The following is a 25,829-nucleotide window of genomic DNA, read 5'->3' as shown; positions in this document are numbered from 1 at the left end:
TAATAATACATAACGATTAAATCACATTTCATTTTGTATGTGCTAAACCATCTTAGTAATAAAGAACAAAATTCCACAAACTCAAGATAATCTATAGACCACCATACAGAATAAAATCAATTAAAAATACACACCTATCATAAAGATAGTAAACAATGTCTCATTTGTGAAATAATATTTTAAAAATATACTTGCTGCAGTATTTATTAGCCATTGAGAATGCCTGACAACCCTATAACTCAGTGGTTCTCAACCTAGACAGAATTTTGTCTCCTATGGTATTTTTGGCAATACACGGAACAATTTTTGTCACAACCTGTATAGTAAAGGCAAGGTAGGGAGTGCTACCGACATTTAGTGGGTAAAGGCCAGGGATAATGCTAAACATCTGATTACACACAAGATAGCCACCAATGTAAAAGAATTATTCAGCCCAAAATGTCAATAATGCCACTATTAAGAAACCCTGCTATAACTGTAGTCCCCAGGAACACCAATAGACACAACGGTGTCAAAAAAACAGACCACCCCATCTCTACTAAAAATACAAAAAATTAGCTGGGTGTGGTGGTCGGTGCCTGTAGTCCCAGCTACTCCGGAGGCTGAGGCAGGAGAATGGTGTGAACCCAGGAAGCGGAGCTTGCAGTGAGCTGGGATCGCGCCACTGCACTCCAACCGGGGCAACAGAGTGAGACTCCATCTCTTAAAAAAAAAAAAAAAAAAAAAAAAAAGACAGACCAATGGTGACAATGAGGGTTGATAAATGATGCAGCCAGGTTAGATTTTAAGGAATTCGGCCATGCCAAGAAGAAGAAAGAACATTAAAAAGAAAAATGGAGGAAAGTAAATATTATATCAATCTATAAAACTATCCTACTTGGATTGTATTTCTCTTTGAAAGTGTTGAAGCTTAAAATTTAAATACATAACAGTATTGGGGAATTTAAAAAAGAAACAACATACCGTTAATGAAATAGCATTTTATAAAAATTTCCTCAAAATAGAGGCATACAGAATGAAATTGGTAGGCAAGAAAACTGTAACTCAAAATAGTATAGGATACAGACCTAGAAAAACTTTTCAAACAGGACAGAACTAGTATAGAAGGTACTTGGCAGTGGCTCCTAGAATTGGTTGCACATTCACATCACTTAGGAAATCACTTAATGATTCTGGTGCCCAAGACACATCCCAGCTCAATTAAATAATAATTTCTTAGAGATAGAGCACAACATCAGTGTTTTTGGATGCTCCCCTGGTAATTCCATTGAGAAGACAAGTTGAGGAGTCCCTCGTATAGGAGTAATCAAAGGACAATTAATGGTAATGAACTAAAGCAGTACTTCTCAAGCTTTCACAGGAATGTAAATCACTAGCATATCCTAAATGCAAATTCTGATTCAACAGCCAGGGATAGGTCCTGAGATTCTGTATTTCTAACCAGCTCCCAGGAAATGCTATCAGTGCTGGCCCATGGACCATTCTCGGAAGAGCCAGAAACAAACGAGAAATAAGCCGCTCCTATCCACTTACCCCCTCTCCTTCTAGTCTCCATAAATAAAGAAACTTCCCCTAGTTTTAGCCCTCTGGTTGAGCACTGAGGCCAGTATCCAAGAAGATAGACCTGGAAGAGTGGACTAAGAGAAAAGCAAAGAAAACCTCATAGTCACTCCTGGCTTGCACAACAGACAGTGGGAAAAATAACATAAAAGTGGCTAAACCCAGGAGTTGGGGATACGTGCAGCGTATCTATAGGAAAATAAAGTGAAACAAGAATCTGGGTTATAATAGAAATATTTTTGATAATGACCTTGATGACAGAAAAATCTTGTAACTAAATGTTAACTGGAAGTTGGCCAAGATGGCTGACTAGAAGCAGCTAGTGTATGTTGCTCTCACAGAAAGAAAAAGAAGGGGCTAGTAAGTATGGCATCTTCAACTGAAACATCAAGGAACACACATTGGGACTAATCAAAGAAACAACTTGACCCATGGAGAATGGAGAATAGCAAGGCAGGATGAAAGCCCACCAGGGAGCAACACAGAGCCAGGGGAAGCTCTCCCAAGCAAGGAAATGGTGAGTGAATGTGCTACCCAGGGAACCCACTTTTCTCCCATGGATCTTTGCAACCCTCAGGTCAGGAGATCACCTCACGAACCCACTCCACCAGAGCCCTCAGTCTGACACAGAGAGCTATGTGGAGTTTCGGCAGAGCAGCTGCTCACGCACACATGGAGACCTGGGAACTTTAGAGAAGTTCTACATTTATAAAACCCCATAGTCTCATCCCAAAAGCTCCTCTAGCTGATAAACAACTACAGCAAAGTTTCAGAATATAAAATCCACATACGAAATTCACTAGCATTCCTATGCACCAACAACAGTTGAGCCAAGAGCCAATTCAGAAACACAATCTCATTCACAATTGCCACAGAAAGAATAAAGTACCTAGAAATACAGCTTACCAAGGAGTTGAACAATCTGTACAATAAGAATTATAAAACACTGCTCAAAGAAATCAGAGAAGACACAAATGGAAAAATATCCCATGCTCATGGATAGGAAGACTCAATATCATTAAAATGGCCATACTGCCCAAAGCAATTTATAGACTTAGTGCTATTCCTATCAAACTACCACAGACATTCTTCGTGGAACTAGAAAAAAATATTTCAAAATTTACATGGAGCTAAAAAAGAGCCTAAACAGCCAAGGCAATCCTAAGTAAAAAGAACAAAGTTGAAAATATCATGTTACCCAACTTCAAACTATATGACAGAGCTAAAGTAACAATTAAAAGAAAAAAAAGTATGGTACTGGTACAAAAACAGGAACATGGATGAATGGAACAGCATAGCTAGCCCAGAAATAAGGTCCCACACCTATGACCATCTGATCTTTGACAAAGCTGACAAAAATAAGCAATGGGGAAAAGACTCACTATTCAATAAATGGTGCTAGAATAACTGGCTAGCCATAGGCAGGAGATTGAAACTGGACTCCTTCCTTATACCATATGCAAAAATCAACTCAAGATGGATTAAAAACTTAAATGTAAAACCCAATACTATACAGATCCTGGAAGACAACCTAGGCAATACCATCCTGGGCATAGGAATGGGCAAAGATTTCAAAAAGACACCAAAAGCAATCAAAACAAAAGCAAAACTTGACAAATGAATCTAATTAAACGTAAGCTTAATTCTGTACAGCAAAAGAAGCTATCAACAGAATAAACAGACAACCTACCGAATGAGAGAAAATATTTGCAAGCTATCTGACAAAGGTCAAATTTCAGCATCTATAAATAACTTAAACACATTTACAAGAGAAAAATAACCCCATTAAAAAGTGGGCACATGATATGAACAGATAGTTTCAAAAGAAGATATATATGTGGCCAACAAGCATATGAAAGAAAAGCTCAATATCACTGATCATCAGAGAAACACAAATTAAAACCACAATGAGATATCATCTCACACCAGTCAGAATGACAATTACTAAAAAGTAAAAAAAAATAACAGATGCTGGCAAAGTTGCAATGAAAAAGGAATGCTTACATGCTGTTGGTGGGAGTATAAATTAATTCAACCATTGTGGAAGGCAGTATGATGATACCTCAAAGAGTTAAAAGCAGTACTACCATTTGACCCAGTAATTCCATTACTAAGTATATACCCAGAGGAATATAAATCATTCTACCATAAAGACCCATGCATGTAAATGCTCATTGCAGCACTATTTACAATAGCAGAGACATGGAATCAACCGAAATGCCCATCAATGAGACTGCATAAAGAAAATGTGGTACATGTACACCATGGAATACTATGCAGCCATATAAAGAATAAGATTATATCTCTTTTGGGAACTTAGATGGAGCTGGAAGCCATTATCCTAAGCAAACTAAGGCAGGAACAGAAAACCAAATACTGCATATTCTCACTTATAAGTGAGAGCTAAATGATAAGAATTCATGAACAGAAAGGAAGGAACAACAGACACTGTGGTCTACCAGAGGGTGGAGGGTGGGAGGAGGGAAAGAATCAGGAAAAGTAACTATTGGGAACTAGGCTTAATACCTAAGTGATAAAATAATCTGTGCAACAAACCCCCGTGACATGAGCTTACTATACAACAAAACTTCATGTGTACCCCTGAACCCAAAATAAAAATTAAAAACAAGTTGGCCGGGCATGGTGGCTCACACCTGTAATCCCAGCCCTTTGGGAGGCTGAGGTGGGCAGATGACTTGAGGTCAGGAGTTCAAGACCAGCCTGGCCAACATGGTGAAACCCTGTCTCTACAAAAATACAAAAATCAGCTAGGCGTTGTGGCAGGCACCTGTAATCCAAGCTACCTGTGAGGCAGAGGCAGTAGAATTGCTTGAACCCAGGAGGTGGAGGTTGCAGTAAGCTGAGATCACGCCATTGCACTCCAGCCTGGGTGACAGAGCAAGATTCTGTTAAAAAAAAATAAAAAAAAGCAGCTACTTAAAATTATATTGTGAAAGAATAAGTAATGATTTAGAAAGAATTTCGTGACATAGCTTTAGTTTTAAAAATGGAACAGGGCGGATTAAAAGGGCAAATAAGCCAGTTAGCAAGAAAGAAACATTTTTAAAATTGTGTATACCTTGGAGTTAATTGTCATTATTTCTAGGGAAGGGTTGTTGAAATTATAAGTTATTTTTATTTTCTTCTCGTCTGAAACAGGTAAAAGAGAACTCTCTCAAATTAAAATGTTTAGGCCTCAAGTTTTACTCAATTTTACTTTCAATTCTTAGTGGATAGTCAGGCTGCTCTCTACAGCCTTCCTAAGTTCCTGGTTCACTCCTACCAGCCACTCCCACAGTCACCAAGAACTGATAATGCCACCCCAACCTCAGTACTATTAATGGAATCTCTGATGAAACTGGAAAGCCATGTTAACCCTGTACTTCAACACTGTCCAAGAACTCCCCCAGCTCAACCAACAATCACAGCTCTTTCTGCTCCAAGACAAAGAAGCGTGAGTCCGCATTTGGGGCTGGACTAGGCTGGAAAATATTCTAAAGAATGGTCACACTAATATCCTTCACCAACTTGCTCTAATTTTATGTATCAAAATAGTACCTATGCTATTTGATTTTCCTCATTTCAACTGTTTTGTATGAAAATCTTAATACCTATGTATATGGTCCTAACTCTAGGCTGCACATTTCTTTTATAATTCCTGTTGGAGAGAATGGGGAGGGAAATTTATGCGAATATCTGGTGACCTTCCTTGACTTCCTGATGCCATTCATTGATTATGTTCTCCTTCATTGTTCTCATACTAACTTAAAAATACAGTTTTGGGAGAAGGTTTTGTAGTATTCGTTGATGAATATATTTAGCATAGCAGAGTTTTTGTTTTAAAAACTGAGTAACACTAAAGACTGTAAGCAAACAACATTTAGAGACCCGGTCATAAGTAATTGCTACACCATGAGTCCAATTATTCTACCATTTAGCAGATTTTAACATTGTTTTCATATAGAAAGAAAAAGAACTCAGAGTATTTCAAGCTCCTCCATTAGGGACATGGTATTTCAAGTGTCTGGCAAAAGGTTCGTGGGCGGTTGTTTCTGTTAGACCATTAATCATTCTGTTGCATTATGGAGAACCTCAGATTTGAAGTTATTAGCTTTTTAACCCTTCTTTGTAATTAGATCAGCAAAATTTCTTGTTAAAAGGCAACAAATCAATAAGTCAGCTGAAGGAAATATTCCCCACCTCAGGCAATATATAATTAGCCTATTAGCCTCAAATATCTTTAAAGTAAATTGCTTGAAGTTTATTGTCAAATTAAAATTCATCCAATTTGTTATGTATCTATTATAGGTTTGTTTACATCTAATGCTATGGAGTAAGTGTAATTCAGCTATTTGTTTAGCTGTATTGTTTTTTTCCATTTAAGTCTTTTTCTTGTTAAAACTGAACAACAGTCTACACGCGGAAAAATAAAAATAAAAAGCTATTATTATAAAATAGAGAAATAAAAGTCAATCTAGTCATCATCACTAAAGTAATCTAGATCAAAAGCATTGTTTGTAAATATGTCATCTCTTACATTAATCTATCTTTCTAAAATTTCATCAAGAAGATATTTTTAAAATGCAGGTAATTAAAGGCAAACTATAATTCTGGAAATCATTAAGGAAAGGGATGTGAGGACAGAAGATTCTGATAACTTAAAAAAGGAGACCCGAAAACTAATAAAATTTCAATTGTTCACTAAAATATAAGTTACTTGAGGATTAAACCTTGGCTATTACTTACTACTGTATCCTCAACTCCTTGTAGAGTCACTGGTACATAGGAGAGTTCTTAAATATTTGCTACATAACTGTTTGGAATATCCCTGTGCAAGGAAAACAATGAATATTAAAAGCATAAATGTTTTAAGTGCTGAGAAAGGATTTTCTGCACCAGAGTGGAAATATTCTGCAAACTGCATCACAACAGATATGACTTGTTCTATAGAGTTAGAGTCTCTCCCAATTTTATGCTCACCAAGTAACTTTTTAGTTGCTAAGCTCACTTCCAAAGGTGGTACATAGTAAAAGACATATAAGTGTTCTAGTTATTTAAATTATAGATACACATTTGTCAATTAACACTTTGGCACTGAGTTTCACAATCTCCTATTAGTTTGGCTATATTGATGGCGGTCCCCAGAGCCTGACAAGTCCTCGTGAACGTACAGCACTGAAGTTCGAAGGTAAAAGCAAAACCCTACCAGGTCCCACAAAGAAACAGATACTCTGTTAGAACCTTATCCAAAATATCTAGTGAAACATTTTCCCATTTCAAAACAATGATAAATTCCAGACATAAGGGGATTGGACCAACAGCCAACACGAAGAAGCAAGTTATGCAATGCTCACAGCATACCCCAGCTGAAAAAAACCATAACTTGGTGCTAGGGAAACCTGGATTTCAGACAACCCCTGACTCTATGGTGTCAACATATTGCTAAACCTCTTGTTTGCTAAGTATTTTTTTAATCAGTAAAATAAATACTTAAAATATAAATTTGCTATCTCTGTCTATTTTGCAGAGACGGAGTTTGAGAATAAAAAAAAAAAATTCACCATTATGTAGTACAAGGTGACAGTAAAAATCAAGAAAAAGGTTTTTTGGTTTTTTTTTTTTTTTTTTTTTTTTCCCTTGCAGGATTTTTTGTTAACCAAAACTCAATATCACAAAATAGAGCCCTTTGCCCTCTTTCCAATTTCTAAACTTCTGGCTTATCTTCCCAACTAATCTATTTTGTTCAATAGTGTGTGTCATTATTCTTAAATCTTTTAGGCAAAAATTATTGAAGGTGTTTTCCATTCTTCCTTCCCCTCTATATACCAAATCAATTTATTATGAAGTCCTATCAATTATTCAATATAATTCATTTATATTACTCCTTGCCTATTTCCTCTGAGGTATTTCAATCTAAGACGTTACTAAGATATGACTGAGCAGACAAGAGTAACCCAATAATAAATCTTACAGGTTATTGGTTTTATTCATTAGGTAAATTGTAAGTGCTCCAATTTGTTATGTTGCATTTTTTTCTTGTTTTCTCCATTAGAACATTTGTTTCTTTGGGATAGGGTCCTGGTAATCATGAAATCAGAAGAACTCTTAGGGTTAGATCAAAGAGAATGTGATTACAGTTAGATAACTTCTTGGACTTTCAACAGAGTCTACCTTTCTAAGTCAAAAGTCTGACATCTGCCAAATACAGTTTCTTTCTTTTTTCAAACACTGTATTAACTACAGATTGCTTCAAAAGCCTGGAGCTGAAGGATCTACTTCCAGGATAACTCATTTACAGGACTCTTGGCAGGAAGCCTCAGTTCTTTCCAAGATCTGCCAAGCCTCTACCTGGGCTGACTCAGCATCCTAACAACATGGTGGCTGGCTTCCCCGATGGCAGTCAATCTAAGAGGAAGCAAGGCAAAAGCCAGACTGTCTCATATGACCTGTCTTTGGAAATTACACACCATCGTTTCTTCATCATTCCATTGGTTTCATAGGTCAAACCAATTTAATGTGGAAGATTACATAACAGCATGACTACCAGACGGCAAGGATTATTGAGGGCCATCTTTAAGGATGGGTTCCACAACACCAAAAGCTAACTTTCTAGTCTGTGCGTGTGTGTCTGTGTGTGTGTGTGTGTTGTGGTCATTCAACACCTTTTGTGGGTCACTTTATGCTAACATTTCCAAGATTACAAATGCATCCTTGATTAGATTAATAACTTCTATTGGAATTTAGGAAGACATTAACCTAAAGCTTTGTACATAGAAACACAGAAATAAAAATGGAACAATTTTTTTTGTATTTAGATCGTTCTAAAAAATCAATTTAAATATATGGCCACAACAAATTTTCTCTCTGATCCCACATATTTATATTTATATGCCCTCTCATTTTGTTTTTTAATTTATATGAAGGGAAAACGCTATAGTGTCTTATAATCATGATTTCTGGTTTTAGCTTGCCATTTGCATTTGAAAACTCAGGTGAATTTCAGATTTCACTTCAGCTGTAATGACCTCATCTTTGCTACTCAGAGTGTGATCTAAGGACCAGCAATAGCAACATCACCTGGGAATTTGTTAAAATTGCAAATGAATGAGCCTCACTTCAGACCCACTGAATCAGAATCTATGTTTTTAACAACATACCAGGTCATTTATTTAGGGAGTGCTTCTCTAGTTTCTATTTCACAGACTGTGAAAGCTGTTGTGTCAGATTTTTCACCTCACTAAAGAAACACATCTATTGGAATTCTCTACACAGCAGATGTCTCAAAACACTGTTGATTAAATGACCTAATCATGACCTCCTCTGCTGGATACCCTCAGTCTTTGCTTTTCAGGGAAAAACACAGTTACTCATTTCCAGTTACCTCTGTAACATGTAAATGTGCACATAAACAGAGCAGAATATGGGAAACTTTTTTTTTCTTTTGTTAGCTCCTTTAATGTACTAATGCACTAAGTAAAGAGGCATTAGGCTCATAATTAACATTATGGTGAAACCCTTGATACTTTTGAAAAGATAAAATTGCAACTTTTATGTGATAAGATAGGTTTCCCAGCTCCCATGATGAACATGGGCAAATCATCACTCCAATTTTCTGAGTCCCAGTTGTTTCATGAATAAAATGTGGGTCATAAGAGTAACTCAAAGTTATTCTTTTTACATTTCTCGCACATTTACTGTCAGTAAACTTTACAGATTTTAAATGTACAGCATAATATATTTTAGCAAGTATGTACATCTGTGTAAGTAGCACACCAATTAACATATGGAATATGTCCATCACCCACAAAGTTCCTTGGTCCACTTCCCGTCAATCCTACCTCCTGGAATGGTTGGGGAGAGGAGTTTTTCAGATAATATTTGTGACACTAAACATGGAAAGGGCCTTCATTTTAGAAATGAAAGAGCTAAAATTTACCTAAGCTCTCACAGCTGGTGAATAGCAGAGCTGAAAGTTGACTCTAGGGTTTTAAGTCTCTTATAGTTCTTTTTCCTGCAAGTTGAGAAACAATGTACAAAAGTACAAACGTGTGACTTTCATCACCACAAATTATTTTTGCCGATAGTTAAAATTCACATAAATGAAATCATTCCACTCATGCCCTTTGGCTTTGGCTCCATTTTCTCAATGTAATAGTTCTGAGATTCATGCATGTTTTTGCACATGTGAAAATTCTCACAGGGTTAAGACAAATGAGGTAAATGTGTAAGCAGATGTTCCACAAATACTTTTCAATATGAATAAATCAAATAAGGGCATTTTGGAGGCCCTGAAATTGCCTTCTCTCCTTTTCCCAAATACTGTAGAGTTAGAAGTTTAAATGTCATCTCCCATTGGATGACCTAACTCTAATTTTGCTGCCTTTACTCAGATTTCAAATGTGCTACTAAGATTACTACAGCAACTAATATGAACTAAGCTCTCCCCCAGTCACAGCATTTTAACTGATAATGTGACAGGTTTTTTCCTTTAACCTGGGGAAAATCCCCAGCATTGACGATGATCAAATCTGATAGAAATTTTCCTAGAAAGCAATAAGCACCTGAAAAAGATCTCCTCTGTCCATCCATTGTCACTATGGCAACATGTAATTATAACTGCCCTACATGAGAAAGCCTCTCTCTGCCCCACAATACAGTTACACTGTTTCAATAGAATTGCATAGCATAGACAGAATGATGATTCAGCCACAATAATGATGAAAATTTATTATCTAAGTCTTACCAACCCTTCAACATGAAGATAAGGTTGTGACTATGGAATCACCAAGTAGGGATTCAGGCAGGAAGCAAAAATAAATGTCCTGGTTAAGACTTCATGGCCAATATGAAGCAGATAATTGAAGCAATTATTTGGCAAACACAAGCCAACAATCATGCTAGAATCATAACATTGTTCAGCATTAATGGTGCTCTCATGTAAGATCACTATAATTATGTGTCACTACAGCAATAATGCTTGAACACTCTTTTTCTGTAAATTTTGTCAGGTTTTAATTTATTAAAAACCTACTTTCTGTTACTTTTAAATATTGACTAGCCACTTCAAATTCAGTTTTAGAAGTAGTTTTAGGTATACAAAGGTGTAACTGTAATATCTTTCACGATACTAGATAAATAGATACTAAAGGATAGATAGATAGATAAATAGATACTAAAATATCTATTGGCTATGTCTCACTGTTAAAATGGTAGATGGCTAATTTGGAACTGTTGTTACTAAGGTATTACAATTTATGAGATAAGACTACTACAGAAACAACTTATAAAACTCATTTCAAACACATGAGCTATGAAAAGTTTGGAGAGAGGTACTGCTGGCTCTTGATGGCACGTTTTGATCAGTGCCTCAATATGTCATTACAAATTCGTCTCTTTCCTCTGTGATGACTTTATTTTTGGGTAGAGTCTCTTCAAGTAGCAAAGATTCCAACAGCAACAGCAACCCCAGCTTGCTTTCCTTTCACTTTTCAACTCCAGTGGAACATGAAACTTGTTTCCTAATGTTCCAACAAGAGTCTCACAATGATCCGAGTGGCTCCACTAAGTCACACGTTCACCCAGAAGGAAAAGAAGGAGTCTGTTGCAATTTATGTCCACCTGAAGTGCACTCAATGTGAATCTCAACTTTACAAATTAATCTCAAAGAGGACTGAAACTTAGGGTCATTGTGTTAAATTGAGTATTATTAATAAAAACATAATAATAACCTAGCAAGCATTTATTAGATGCCTGAAGCCCTATGTCTTATGTTGCCAGCAAACAAATGGTAAAAAGAAATAAATGATAATTTGTGGCTCTTTTAATCCTAGAATTTATGACTTAGAGAGGTGGCAGGACTTAAGTAAGCAATTGCAACACTGCAGAACTCAGACTAAAATATGTATGACAATCTATTAATGTGATTAATCAGTTTTCGCAGAGTATGCTTACCATATGGCCTAGTAGTTCCACTCCCAGGTATTTACTCAAGAGAAATGAAAGCATATTGTATTAGTCTGTTCTCAGGTTACTAATAAAGACATACCCAAGATTGGGTAATTTATACAAGAAAGAGGTTTAATTGATCCACTGTTCCACATGGCTGGGGAGGCCTCACAATCATGGCAGAAGTGAAAGAGGAGTAAAGTCACATCTTACATGGCTGTAGGCAAGAGAGCTTGTTCAGAGGAACTCCCATTTATAAAACCATCAGATCTTGTGAGACTTATTCATTACCATGAGAATAGTATGGGAAAAACACACCCCTATGATTCAATTATCTTCCACTTTAAGAGGATGTGGTGGGAGGATAGCTTGAGGCTAGGAGTTCAAAACCAGAAATGTAGCAAGACCCCATCTGTAAAAATATTTATGTGTACATTCACAGAAACCCTTGAACAAGTGCCCAATAAGGTTTATGTAAGGTTTATTTAATGGGATTGTGACAAGCATTGTTTGCAACAGGAAAATATGGGTGCAACCTATGTGACATCCAAAAGATGTATAATTAAAACAAAATATGACATTTCCTTACTCTGGAATTCTAAGAGTCTGCTGAAAAGACTGGCATAGTTCTCTATAAATTCACATAGGAAGACTTCCAAGACAGGATTTTCCATTCAAGTGATCAAAGTTGAAGAACAATATATAATATATGGCACCAATTAAAAAAAACAAAAACTGTATATTTTTATAGGTACAATTATGTACACCATGAACATGTATTGTGCAAAGACATCGGCAAATGACCAGAAGAATATGCACAAAAGCTTTGCCGTTACCTCTGGAAAAGAAACTGGACCAGCAGATGATGGTAAAGAGGAATTTTGGTTGTGTGTGTGTCGTCTGAGTTTCGTTAGCAAAAATAAATAAATAAATGTGAGGGGAAAATATTTATATAAGCCTAATGTGTTACTTTGTATTTTTCACTAAAGCTTCTATGGAAAACATTTTTCCATGCAACTGACCTTTATACTCAAAGCAAAGAATACTGACTACAGAATTATCATATTATGAGATATTGCCTGGGTTTTCTAAATGGAAAGATGCTTTAAAATCTTTACACATAGAAATAAAAAATTTTGAAAAATGTTTCACTATAAAGCCTTTGACATTTGCTGAGTGTCTTACATTCAGTTATTGGTTATTTCCTTTCCAAAAAGACTATTAAAACACTTTGAATAATGTGCAAGACTAACTTTTCTCAGAAATTTTAACATTTCCCAGAAAACATAACATTGGCATAAGTTACCACACTGAAATATCTTGTTAAGTATGCTTCTACTCATAGCTCCCATTACTATATACAGACACTTCTACCTATATTTGGATCCACATGATCTACCTTTTCTCCTGTAATTGGATTGTACCTTCTATGCTCCTAGCTAAGGCTCCCTGAACCTTACATTCCAGTCCCACTCATCTACTCAAGATAACTGCTTCAAGCAATTCTACCTTCTTCCCTCCATGATCAGTTTTTCCTTCTCTACTTGATCATTATTCTATTCACATCATACAAAAAATACATAGTAATCTGTCTTTCCTCTTATTCCTTCAGCAATCCCCCATTTCTCTCCTTTCCTTTAGAGCGAAACTCCTTAAAAGAGTTGCCTCTAATTTTTCTCCTCCTGTCCTTTCTTGAACCCTCTCCAAAAATACCTTTACCCTGTAGAGACCAAGAGAAAACTTTCCTTCATCCTCTGAAGGCTGTTGAAAATCAACTGACAAAAGATAGATGAATAGGGGAAAATGCATACAAAATTTATTAACACACACACGTGTGTGCAGAAGTCATACAAAATATGAAAACGCAAAGGAAGGGCCAGATGCTTGACACTTTTATACCATCTTGAGGTTACAGAAATAATAGGATCTTGGAGTGTGGAAAGACAAGACAGGTTATCCAGGGATAAAGAAAGGCATGGATCAAAAGTGGTCTTGTTATGTAGATGAAACCTCACAGGTAGCAGTATTCAGAAAAAAGTAGATGGTAGCTCCTGGTTGAGTAAATTTTTCTTAGATCAGGACAAGGGAAAGGAGGCTCAAAGAAAGTTTGGCTGATAATTTCACCTATGCAAATTTTCTTTACAGATGTAAATCTCCTCCATGAAAGACAGCTGCTGTTTAGGGCTATTCCTGTCTGCACACTCTGAATATCCCTCTTGAAATATGACAAACTTGTGTATTTTGGGGTGAAATATTTTTGGTTTCCTTTAACCCTCTACATTCCACCAAAACTCAGTCTGTCAATGTTGCCAGAGGCCTTCCACATTGCTAAATCCAATGATCATATTTGAGTCCTCAGTTACTTGACTTAATAGTCTTAGGGATAGGTGATCACTTTCTCCTCCATGTGAAGGAAATAAAAATATTTCACTTCAAAATATACTTCTTTGATATATTTTGAGATGGCCATTCAGATGGCCTGCAAAGAGAATTCATCCTGCAAACTGTCTTTTTGTGGGAGAGATTTGCACCTGTAGATAATAAATGCATTGATGCAGCCAACCTTCCTTTTCTTCTTCTTCTTCTTTTTCAGAGTCTCTCTCTGTCACTCAGGCCGGAGTGCAGTGGCACAATCATGGCCCACTGCAGCCCCCACTCCCTAGGCTTAAACAATCCTCCCACCTCGGCCTCCCAAGTAGTTGTGACTACAGGCATGTGCCACTATACCCAGCTAATTTTTTGTTTGTTTTTTGTAGAGACAGGGTCTCACTATGTGGCCCAGGGTGGTCTCAAAGTCCTGGCCTCAAGTGATCCTCTCAGCTTCAGCCTCCCAAAGTGCTGGGATTACAGGTGTGAGCCACCATAACTAGCCTCAGCCAGGCTTTCTCTGAGGGCCTTCCCTTGTCCTATCTATCTAGGAGAGATTAACTGAGACTCTGACACCTTCAAAGTTTTGAAAGAAACATTCGGCCGGGTGCGGTAGCTCAAGCCTGTAATCCCAGCACTTTGGGAGGCCGAGACAGGCAGATCACGAGGTCAGGAGATCGAGACCATCCTGGCTAACACAGTGAAACTCCATCTCTACTAAAAAATACAAAAAAAAAAAAAAAAACTAGCCAGGCGAGGTGGCGGGCGCCTGTAGTCCTAGCTACTCAGGAGGCTGAGGCAGGAGAATGGTGTAAACCCAGGAGGTGGAGCTTGCAGTGAGCTGGTGAGCTGAGATCTGGCCACTGCACCCCAGCCTGGGCGACAGAGTGAGACTCCGTCTCAAAAAAAAAAAAAAAAAAGAAAGAACAAAAAAAACATTCACCATCTATTCTCTCTGAGAGCTGCTACCTTTGAGGTTTCATCTACTTAGCAAGATCACCTTTGTTATCCAGGTCCCCTCTTCTCCCTCTCCCATAACCTGTTTGGTGAGGATTCAAGTCTTGCTTCTTTCTGTCACTCAAAATGGTATATAACCTTCTGAATCCCATGGAAAGGGTGGAACAATTATTTTGTAATTCTCTTCTGTGCACATTAATACATTTGTATGACATTTGTCCTATTAATCTGCCTTTTGTCCGTTGATTTTTCAGCAAGCCTTCCCAAGGCAAAAGGGAAGCTTTCCTTTCACCCCTACACATGAAACTCTTGTCACACGACTTGCAGGATACCACTAGCTCATAAATCCCCTCCTATTTCTATTGCTACTCCCGTTTGATCTCCTTCCCTGTTTTCTCCAGCTCAGGTGTATTCTCTGAGCTTCAGAAGTATATATCCAATTACCTACTTGACATACATGTACATTTGGATGTCTAACAAACATTTCAAATCCAAAATGTATAGAATTGAGCTCTTTATTTCCCTTTATTCTTCCCTCCTGTAAACCACAACTATCTGAGACAGCCTCAATTAATTTAGAAGTTTATGTTGTCAAGGTTAAGGACATGCCCATAATACAGCCTCAGAAAGTCCTGAGGATATGTGTCCAAGGTGGTTGGATCACAACTTGATTACATACATTTTAAGAGGATGTAAGTTACAAGTAGACATCATTCAGTACATGAAAGGTATAGGCTGACTGAATCCAGAAAGGCAGGACAACTTGAAGCCAGGGCTTCCAAGTCCTGGGTGAATTCAGAGATTTTCTGATTGCCAGTTGGTTGAAAGAGTTAGTTTATTGTCTAAAGATTTGGAATCAGTAGAAAGGAATTTCTGAGTTAAGATAAAGGGTTGTGAAGACCAAGGTTCTTATTTTGCAAATGAAGCCTCCAGGTAGCAGACTTCAGAAAGAATATATGGTATATGTTGGTTATCAGGCATTAAATTGGTGCCAGATTCTTAGTCTCTCCTTGATCAGGAAAATACCTGGAAAGGGAGGCATATTCTCTACAGAAAGTAGATTTTCCCAACAAATGACAACTTTGCAAGCCCATTTTAAAATACATCAAAGAAATATATTTCAGGATAAAATACTTCAATTTCATTCAGGGAAAACTACCTGCCATTTTGTGTATCACATTGTTACGAAGAGTCTATTTGGTCAGTGTTACGATCTCTATTTTAATGTTAATGTTGGTCAGTTGTGCCTGAATACCAAAAGGAGGAGGATATATGAGCGATGTCCAACCCCCTCACCTTCCACCATGGCCTGAAGTAGTTTTTCAGTTTACTTTAAAATGTTCTTGCCCCAGAGAAGGGTCCATTTGATCTGGTGGGGGCTTAGAATGCTATTTTTTGTTTACACTTCCGTAAGCTCCAAAAAAACCAAAAATGTATTCTTCTTACAGTCTTCTACATCTCAATTAATACCAATTCTATCCTTATAGCTGTTGGTTCAGGGTAAAATACTTGAATCTGTAGGGGCCAAAGAAAAACTTCTCCTATATCCTCTGAAAGTTTACTGAAAAATCAACTAACAAAAGGAGATGAACAAGAGAAATGGCATACAATTTTTTTTAGTATGTGTGAGGGAGAATGACGGAGTGATTTTCCCTAAGCCACAATGGAGTACAGAAGCTTATATACCTTTTTCATAGGGGAGGGAGGAAAGGGGAATATAGACAATACTTTTGAGGGGCAGTAACTGATTATTAGGGAGAATGAATGGACCAGGGAGACAAAAATTAACTTGCAAATGACTCTCTTTGGAATTTGAATGAGCCTGACTTGCAGGCATTATCTTGTGGAAAAGTCCATCAGGTGTAGCTGAAGAATTCAGTCTTCTTTTCTGCAATAGATAATGAAGTAACAGGGAGGGAATGGAAGGAAATTGTGTTTCTTTTGGTAATAAGCTTTCTTGGTCAAATAAGAAAATTTTAGAAAGACTCCCTCTTTGTGCATGGGATTGAGGGGGAACAACAAGACAAGGTTAAAGGGACCTTGATTCTAAGGCTTATTTCTGAGGTCTTACAGTTTTCAAAAGTACTCAGCCCAAGTGGCATATTTTGGAGAATCATTTTCTGAACCCCAACAGATTAATCCTAAACTCTTCTCTTTCTATCTTACTGCTTATCTATAAACCAAAATCAAAATTCTGAGGACCCCCAACCATCTGAATGGACTTCCTTGTCAGCCAGGGATCTTTTAAAATTTAACCTGAGAAACTGTTTCTGGCCATGACGTGATGGGAAATGGGGGTCAGACATGCCTCATTTTACCTGTCTGGCATTAACATCAACAGGGACTTTAAGTCTGACAAGAAACATTTTACAATGTATTCTCTCAGAAGCCTATTACGTAAAGGCTTCCTCTGCAAATGAGAACTTTGGTTTCCACAATCCTTTATCTTAACCCAGACATTTCCTTTCTACTGATCCCAGGACTTCAGGTAAACTCAACCAATTGTCAACCAGCAAATTATTATCATTACTATTTTCTTTTGAGACAGAGTCTCACTCTGTCATCGAGGCTGGAGTGCAGTGGTGTAGTCTCAGCTCACTGCAACCTCTACCTCCTGGATTCAAGAGAATCTCCTGCTTCAGCCCCTTGAGTAGCTGGGACTACAGGTGTGTGCCATTATGTCTAGAAAATTTTTGTATTTTTAGTAGAGACAGGGTATTTCCATTGATATGGTTTGGCTGTGTCCCCACCCAAATCTCATCTTGAATTCTCAAGTGTTGTGGGAGGGACCTTGTGGGAGGTAATTGAATCATGGGGGCACGTCTTTCCTGTGCTGTTGTTGTGGTAGTGAATAAGTTTCATAAGATCTGATGATTATATAAGGGGGAGTTTCCCTGGATAAGCTCTCTCCTCTAGTCTGCCACCATGTGAGACATACCTTTCATCTTCTGTCATGATTGTAAGACATCCCCAGCCACATGGAACTGTAAGTCCATTAAACCTTTTCTTTTCTTCCCAGTCTCAGGTATGTCTTTATCAGCAGCATGAAAACAAACTAATACAGTAAATTGGTACCAGGAGCAGAGTGCTGCTGAAAAGATACAAGAAAATGTGGAAGTGACTTTGGAACTGGGTAACAGGCAGAGGTTGGAACAGTTTGGAGGGCTCAGAGGAATACAGGAAAATATGGGAAAGTTTGGAACTTCCTAGAGACTTGTTGAATGATTTTGACAAAAATGCTGATCGTGATATGAACAAGGTCCAGGCTGAGGTGGTCTCAGATGGAGATGAGGAACTTGTTGGGAACTAGAGCAAAGGTGACTCTTGTTATGTTTTAGCAAAGAGACTGGCAGCATTTTGCCCCTGCCCTAGAGATTTGTGGAACTTTGAACTTGAGAGAGATGACTTAGGGTATCTGGCGAAGAAATTTCTAAGCTGCAAAGCATTTAAGAGGTGACGGGTGTATTAAAGGCATTCAGTTTTACAAGGGAGGCAGAGCACAAAAGTTCAGAAAATTTGCAGCCTGACAATGTGATAGAAAAGAAAATTCCATTTTCTGAGGAGAAATTTGAGCTGGCTGCAGAAATTTGCATAAGTAAAGAGGGCCTGAATGTTAATACACAAGACAATGGGAAAAATGTCTCCAGGGCATGCCAAAGGTCTTCACGGCAGCCCCTCTCATCACAGGCCTGGAGGCCTAGGAGGAAAAAATGGTTTCATGGGTCAGGCCCAGGGTCCCTGTGCTGTGTGCAGTCTAGGCACTTCGTTCCCTGCATCCCAGCTGCTCCAGCCATCACTAAAAGGAGTCAAGGTGCAGCTCAAGCTGTGGCTTCAGAGGGTGCAAGCCCCAAGCCTTGGCAGCTTCCATGTCGTGTTGAGCCTGTGGGTGCACGGAAGTCAATAATTGAGTTTTGGGAACCTCTTCCTAGATTTCAGAAGATGTATGGAAACTGCTGGATGTCCAGGCAGGAATTTGCTGCAGGGGCAGGACTCTCATGGAGAACCTCTGCTAGGGCAGTGCAGAAGGGAAATGTGGGGTCAGAGCCTCCACACAGAGTCCCTACTGGGGCATCATCTAGTGAGGCTATAACAAAGGGCCATCATCCTCCAGACCCCAGAATGATAGATTCACCAACACCTTGCACTGTGTGCCTGGAAAAGCCACAGACACTCAATGCCAGCCCATGAAAGCAGTCAGGAGAGAGCTGTACTCTGCAAAGCCACAGGGGCGTAGCTGCCCAAAGCTGTGGAAGCCCACCTCTTGCATCAGCATAACCTGGATGTGAGACATGGAGTCAAAGGAAATTACTTTGCAGCTGTAAGATTTGACTGCTCCGCTGGATTTTGAACTTGCATGGGTCCTGTAGCCTTTCTGTTTTGGCCAATTTCTCCCATTTGGAATGGGTGTATTTACCCAATGCCTGTACCCCTATTGTATCTAGGAAGTAACTAACTTGCTTTTGATTTTATAGGCTCATAAGCAGAAGAGACTTTCCTAGTCTTGCATGAGACTTTGGACTATGGACTTTTGAGTTAGTGCTAAAATGAGTTAAGACTTTGGGGGACTGTTGAGAAGGCATGATTGGTTTTGAAATGTGAGAACATGAGATTTGGGAGGGAACAGAGGTGGAATGATATTCTTTGGCGGTGTCCCCACCCAAAGCTTATCTTGAATTCCCACATGTTGTGGGAGGGACCCGGTGGGAGGTAATTGAATCATGGGGGCAGGTCTTTCTTGTGCTGTTCTTGCGATAGTGAATAAGTCTCATGAGATCTGATGATTACATAAGGGGGAGTTTCCCTGCATAAGCTCTCTCTTCCCTTGTCTGCTGCTATGTGAGACATGCTTTTCACCCTCCACGATGATTGTGAGGCATCCCAAGCCATGTGGAACTGTAAGTCCATTAAACCTTTTTTTCTTCCCAGTCTCAGGTATATCTTTATCAGCAGCATGAAAATGGACTAATACAGCCATGTTGGCCAAGCTAGGCTCAAACTCCTGACCTCAGGTAATCTACCTGCCTTAGCCTCCCAAAGTCCTAGGGTTATGGGCTTGAGCCATCATGCCTGACCCAGAACATTTTTAAAACTACCTATAAGCTGGAACCCCACTGCCATCCCCACTTAAAGTTGTCCCTCCTTTCTGAACCAAACCAATGTATTTCGTAAAGGTATCTGAAGTCATATATCTCCCTAAAATGTATAAAACCAGGCTGCACCCCAACCACTTTGAGCACATGTTCTCAGGACCTCCTGAAGGCTTTTTTATGGGCCATAGTAACTCATATTTGGCTCAGAATAAATATCTTCAAATACTTTTTGGAGTTTTGACTCTTTTCACCGACATATCTAATTCATCCGTTCAAAAACCCTTTCCACTCAACCTTTCAAACATATTCAGTATCTGAATACTTTTCACCTTAACTGCAACTACCTGGTATAAACCACTATTGTCTTGCCTATGTCAAGCAGGTCTCCTGGATTCTGTCCCATTCCTCTTTAGTAGTCCCTCAATAGAGATCAGAGTTAAGGCAGCATAGGGAAGAGACTCTATCCTGGCAGACAAGTGACACAGTAACCAAAGTCTTGACGGATATTACATGTCTGGGTATATTTTCTCCCCTACCTTTTTCCCTCCCTTAACATGGTGACACAAGTTACACAGCAGGAAGAGAGTCCTCTCCTAACTTAGCTGACCAGGCTGAATTCCTAACTGTAAAGGAAGGAACCTAACCATTTACCTCTTTGAGTGATGCCTTCCAAAGTCACTGAAGCAAGACTGGCATTCCTGATACGAAACTGACCAGATCCAGATGCCTAAGGACAAGATGAACTTCAGAGCTGACCTTTCACTAACTTTTTCTTCATATAATCACATTGTAATATTAAAATCTCCACCCAAAGCAAGCTTCTCTGCCATTTCCTGGTCATGCAATGCATATTAGACTTGTTACTTCATGTCTTATTCCACCTCAATTTCCTTAAAATGACAAGGGCCGAGCCCATCTGGGAACTAGCACTGGAATCTCTTTCCCTTACACAACTCGCTTGCAATTACTTGAGCAGCAAGCCTATTATACCTTGCCTGGGAAAAAATAATGTTTGGCCTGGTGTTAATTTATGTTTACAAGAGAGCCAAGAACATGGATCTGAGCTGAAGTAACAAAGGGAACCTCTTACAACACACACCAGGTCATATCATTCCTCTGCTCCAAACTCAACTCAGAGACAAAGTCAAAGGCTTTCCTGGCTTTAATCTTGTTAACTTGCTGACATCATCTCCAGCTGCATGTGCTTGCTTGCCCTGTGCCAGTCACATGGTCCTCTGGGGTTTTGGCCACACACAAAGCCCCATACCTGCCTGTGCACTCACCACTCCCTCTGCTTAGAACACTCTCCCTGCAATGCCTTCATGGCTGACCCTTACTTCCTTCAAGAGTTTAAGTGTCACCTTCTCTGGAGAACTTCCCTGAGTAACCTGACTTTACAAACTACCACTTCTGCTGATGATTCTTACTCCACTCCTATGATCATTATTTTTTTTTTCCTCCTTGACACTGTCAAAAGAAGGAAAATCTGAAAGAAAAATTTTAGAAGAGTCCCAAGATGGCTGCAGGTTGGACATATGGGTAATGAAAGTAGGCCTATCAGCTAAAAATGAATTCCTGCCTGCAAGGCTGGAGTCCGTCAAATAGTTCACTGACATGTACTGGTTACAATCTTGACTATCAAATGAAGCACAAAAGCAGAATAGAACCAATCATCCTACACCAGACAGAAAGACATCAAAATGCTCATTAACCTTTTATCCTAAATATGTTAGCATATTTCCCCTTTCTCATACGTACAATGTCACTGAGCACCAATCAAGTTTGTAAAAATGTCACCTTTGCTTCACTATCTGCTTCTCCCATTTCTATGTAACAGTACATATAACTGCTGTGTCTTGTTTGGCCCGCTCAGGGACACATTCTCAGTTTGCATGGAGTCTGTGTTCCAGGCTACTACTCCTTAAGCTTGGCTTTGAATAAAACTCACTTTAAATTTAAGTTAGTGCCGGTTATACAGCCTTTTGGTCAACAGATGGAGTAGTCGGTGAGATTCCAGCAAAATCCATGGATGCCCAGGACTTGTTCTCTTGGGCATGGAGCTTGGTACCAGAACAAACCCAATGTGTTCTAACCAGCTCTCTCTGGGAAGCCCCTAGGTGTATATGGTGAGTTGCCTGGGATTCAGACCTTGCTTTTCTCAGTAGAGGTCTAGATTTACTTTATTCTGAGCTGTTTTTAGGGCCACTAAAAGGAGCAGTTACATCCTGGGTTTGTTAAATTCTTCTTAGGGTTGTTACTGCTTTGTTCTAAATTGCTAGGAAGAAAGGAAAGAAAAAGGAAGGTTGACCAAGCATGGCTATGGTTAGAGTGGTGGTTTCTTTGATCAGCTGAATGTTTCACTTTCCAAACCCTTTTTGTCTGCATCAACACTTTACCTTCTATATGACAGCAATTGACATAAAACTGATCCAAAGATAAAAGGACACTGATCCTGATAGCCTGAATCTCGGGTGTTTGTAGATGGCTATGAATCTTGTGAAGGTGCTGGAGGGGACCCCTCCTGACCCATGGCAGTCCTATAGGGCTCCATCATAAGCAGAAGGACATTAACATGCTGACACTTCTCCAAGTGATGCCCATAGAGGGTTGGTTGCCTAGCATTTGGAGCACCTTCACTGCCTCCATTGGCAGGTGAGCTTCCCCACGATACGCAAGAGGGCTGATCAACTTGGGGGTGAGAGCCTGAGGAGTGATGATCACAGGCAGCACAGCTTCAACCACAAACGCATACTTAGGTTGGTGCAAAGAAAGGAAGAAGGAGAACCACAGGAAATAAGACATCTAAAATTGAAGGAGGACCTCACCTCCCAAGACAGCAGGTGAATTTATCATTAAAAGTCATAGTGCCTTATCTTGTAAATTTTTCACTAATTGTATCAACAATACTGAGAATGAAATTAGTTTAATTTTGCCAAAATGGGAATGATTCAAGATCCCAAAATTGGTTTATTTACATGCACAATTGAAAAGCGCCAACTCAAGGATTAAGCAGAAAGAATACAATAGCTATTTTAAATGGCATTTAGAAGCCTTTCAAAGGGAAATGATAAAATTTCTTTCATACAGGAGGGAAACCACAACATCCACAATCATTTCTCAACTGGAGAAATTGTCAGAAGTCTCTGCTATCTCATCTCCTCCTCCTGCCACTCCTTCTGCTATTGCTCCTCCAAAACCCTCTTATCCTTTGCTCCCAGAACTGCCTTGCTCAGGTGCTCCTTTACTCCTTTCCCCATCAGCTACAGAAGTTTTATCAGCATCCTTTGGAGAAAAGTCTAATCCAATGAAAGAACCTGCAGTAGTGTATACTCCCTAGACTAAAGGAGAACTTAGACCTCTGACTAAAGCAATTCCAGATCCTACTGGGTTTAGTCTAACTGTAAGAACTTATGAACCTGGCTATTCAGATATGTGTCAGTTGGTTCACATGTTGGTATCTGAAAGAAAAGCAAAGGAATGGATATCAAAGGTTGACTGTAAAGATCCACTAAGAGACTTTCATAGGCAAACAGTCAAAGACAAAGAGAACACTTGAGAATCAGGAAATCGTTTAGCACAAGTAATTCCTTAGATATTTCCTAAGACCACTGATTGGCATAAGTCCAACAGTGTAGGAAAAAGCCAAATGAAATGGTGTTGGACTATTTCAAAAGATTTGAAAAGGTATTTAAACAATATTCAGGAATGAATGAGGAAAGTCTAGGGATCATCAGAACAATTCCTTACTAAATTCAATTTTCCTCAATGGATTGGATGAGCAATTGGCTGAAGTAGGTAAATTATACCAAACAAATTGAGATGTGGTGCATACTGCATATTGCAAACCTTGCTTTTTAAAGAACCCTCTTCCCTGGAGTAATCAAACAATTCGAATGGTAGGAGCATCTAATTAACCAATGACTATATACAAATCAGAACTTTTGCCTTTCCAGTAAGGAAATTTACATTGACATTATTCTTTCATTTTGGTGCCTTCCACATCAATACATTTTATAGAAAGAGCTTTTCTGGAACTTTTTACAGTGTTTACACTTCCTTCTCTAAAAGAGGTGAAATTTCTTGGAAAGGACTGAAACAGGATTGACTAAAAAATGATAGACCAGAAAATATGTATCATATGATCATTAAAATTTAACCATCAAGTATGAAGGCAGAACAAGTGCTTGATGCCTCTTTAAGCTAAATCCCTGACTATTTATGGTCCCAATTTTCTGCTGACATAAGGACAAACTTAACAATCACCGCAATATGGATACAGTTGGATACAAATAAACCACTTCCTAATATAAAACAATATTAATTAAAACAGGAAACTGCAATAGGAATAAAATTAATGATCAATAATTTCATTGATAAAGGGTTGACTATCCCTTGCATCATTAGGAATCAAATGAATGATCAAAGATTTCATTGATAAAGGATTGAATATCTCTTGCACTAGTTCTTATAAAACTTCCATCTTCCCCGTATGAAAACCTAATTGAAAAGGATAGAGATTTGTGCAGATTTGAGAGCCATTAACAGTATCATGATTCCTCAATTACCAAGTAATTCCAACCCATTAAAATCTTTTATCCGATATACCTGTAAGCAGTGAACATGTCACGGTAATTAATTTACGTAGTGCATTTTTTAGTATACCAGTAGACTCTGACAGTCAATATTTGTTTGCTTTTACCTGGGACGGCTACCAATATACCTAAAATATTATGCCTCAAGATTACACCAAAAATCCAACTTATTTTTTGCAAATATTAAGGGCTGGACTGACAACTAAATTTGGAAAGAAATTTCACTTTGCTTCAGTATGTAGATGATTCCTCGTTATGCTCTGCCAATCTGCAAGATTGTTAAAATGATTTCCTGTAATTGCTGGGACAATTAGCAAAAAAGGAGGTCATGAGGTATCCAAAGAGAAACTCAAATTTTGCTTAACAGAAGTAAAATATTTGAGACTTTTAATTTCTAAGGATGGACTACATATAAATCCAGACTAAGTGACTAAGTAACTGGAATTTCTGCATACTTCACTCCAAAAACTAAGACAGCTAAGGTGGTTTTTAGGTTTTGCTGGCTACTGCTGTAGCTGCATCTCCAATTTTTCTCTCATGGCACAGCCTTTATATGCATTGTTAAGGGAAGATTGACCTGATCTATTACACTGGACAATGGAAGGACAAATTATTTAAGAAATAAAGTAAACTGTTATGAGAGACCCTGCTGTAGGCCATCCAAATTATTAACTGTCATTTTTTCTTTTTGTTCCTGAGAGCCCTGGCAGCATTCTGGGTGTTCTAACCCCAAAACACGGAAAACAATACAGACCTAACTGTTATTATAGTCATCAATTTCTCTGTAGAATGAGGGCTGACCACTTCCATGAAAGATATATCAGCCATTGTCTTGCTTGTTAAAGCCACTCAGGAAATTGTAATAAAGGCCCTCCTGAGTATATATGTACCTCATTCTGTAGACATTTTTTTGAATTCACATCATACACAACACTTTTCTGCTAACAGATTGGCTTCTTATGACATACTTTTGTTCTCTGCTTCATATATTACCATCTCTTGCTATAATACTCATAATCCTGCAACATAACTTTCTGAAGCATCTGATGAAATACCTCATTACTATATTTAATTAACAGATGAGCTTTTGATGCCAAGGCAGGATAGGAGACACCACTGGAAAATGCTGATGTTATCTGATTCACTGGACCATATCTAAGGGGTGAATCTGGGGAATACCAGGCAGGCTATGCCATTGTGTCCCTAGTGAATATCATAGAGGGCAATCCCTTACCCTAAGTAAAATCATCACAGTTAACTTAGTTAATAGCACTCACCAGAGTATGTCAATTGGTAAAAATCAAACAGCTAATATTTA

This window comes from Theropithecus gelada, chromosome 2 (genome assembly GCF_003255815.1).
Source record: "Theropithecus gelada isolate Dixy chromosome 2, Tgel_1.0, whole genome shotgun sequence".
Taxonomy (NCBI): domain Eukaryota; kingdom Metazoa; phylum Chordata; class Mammalia; order Primates; family Cercopithecidae; genus Theropithecus; species Theropithecus gelada.
The sequence above is the reverse complement of the archived record's forward strand: the minus strand, read 5'-3'. Positions refer to the sequence as shown.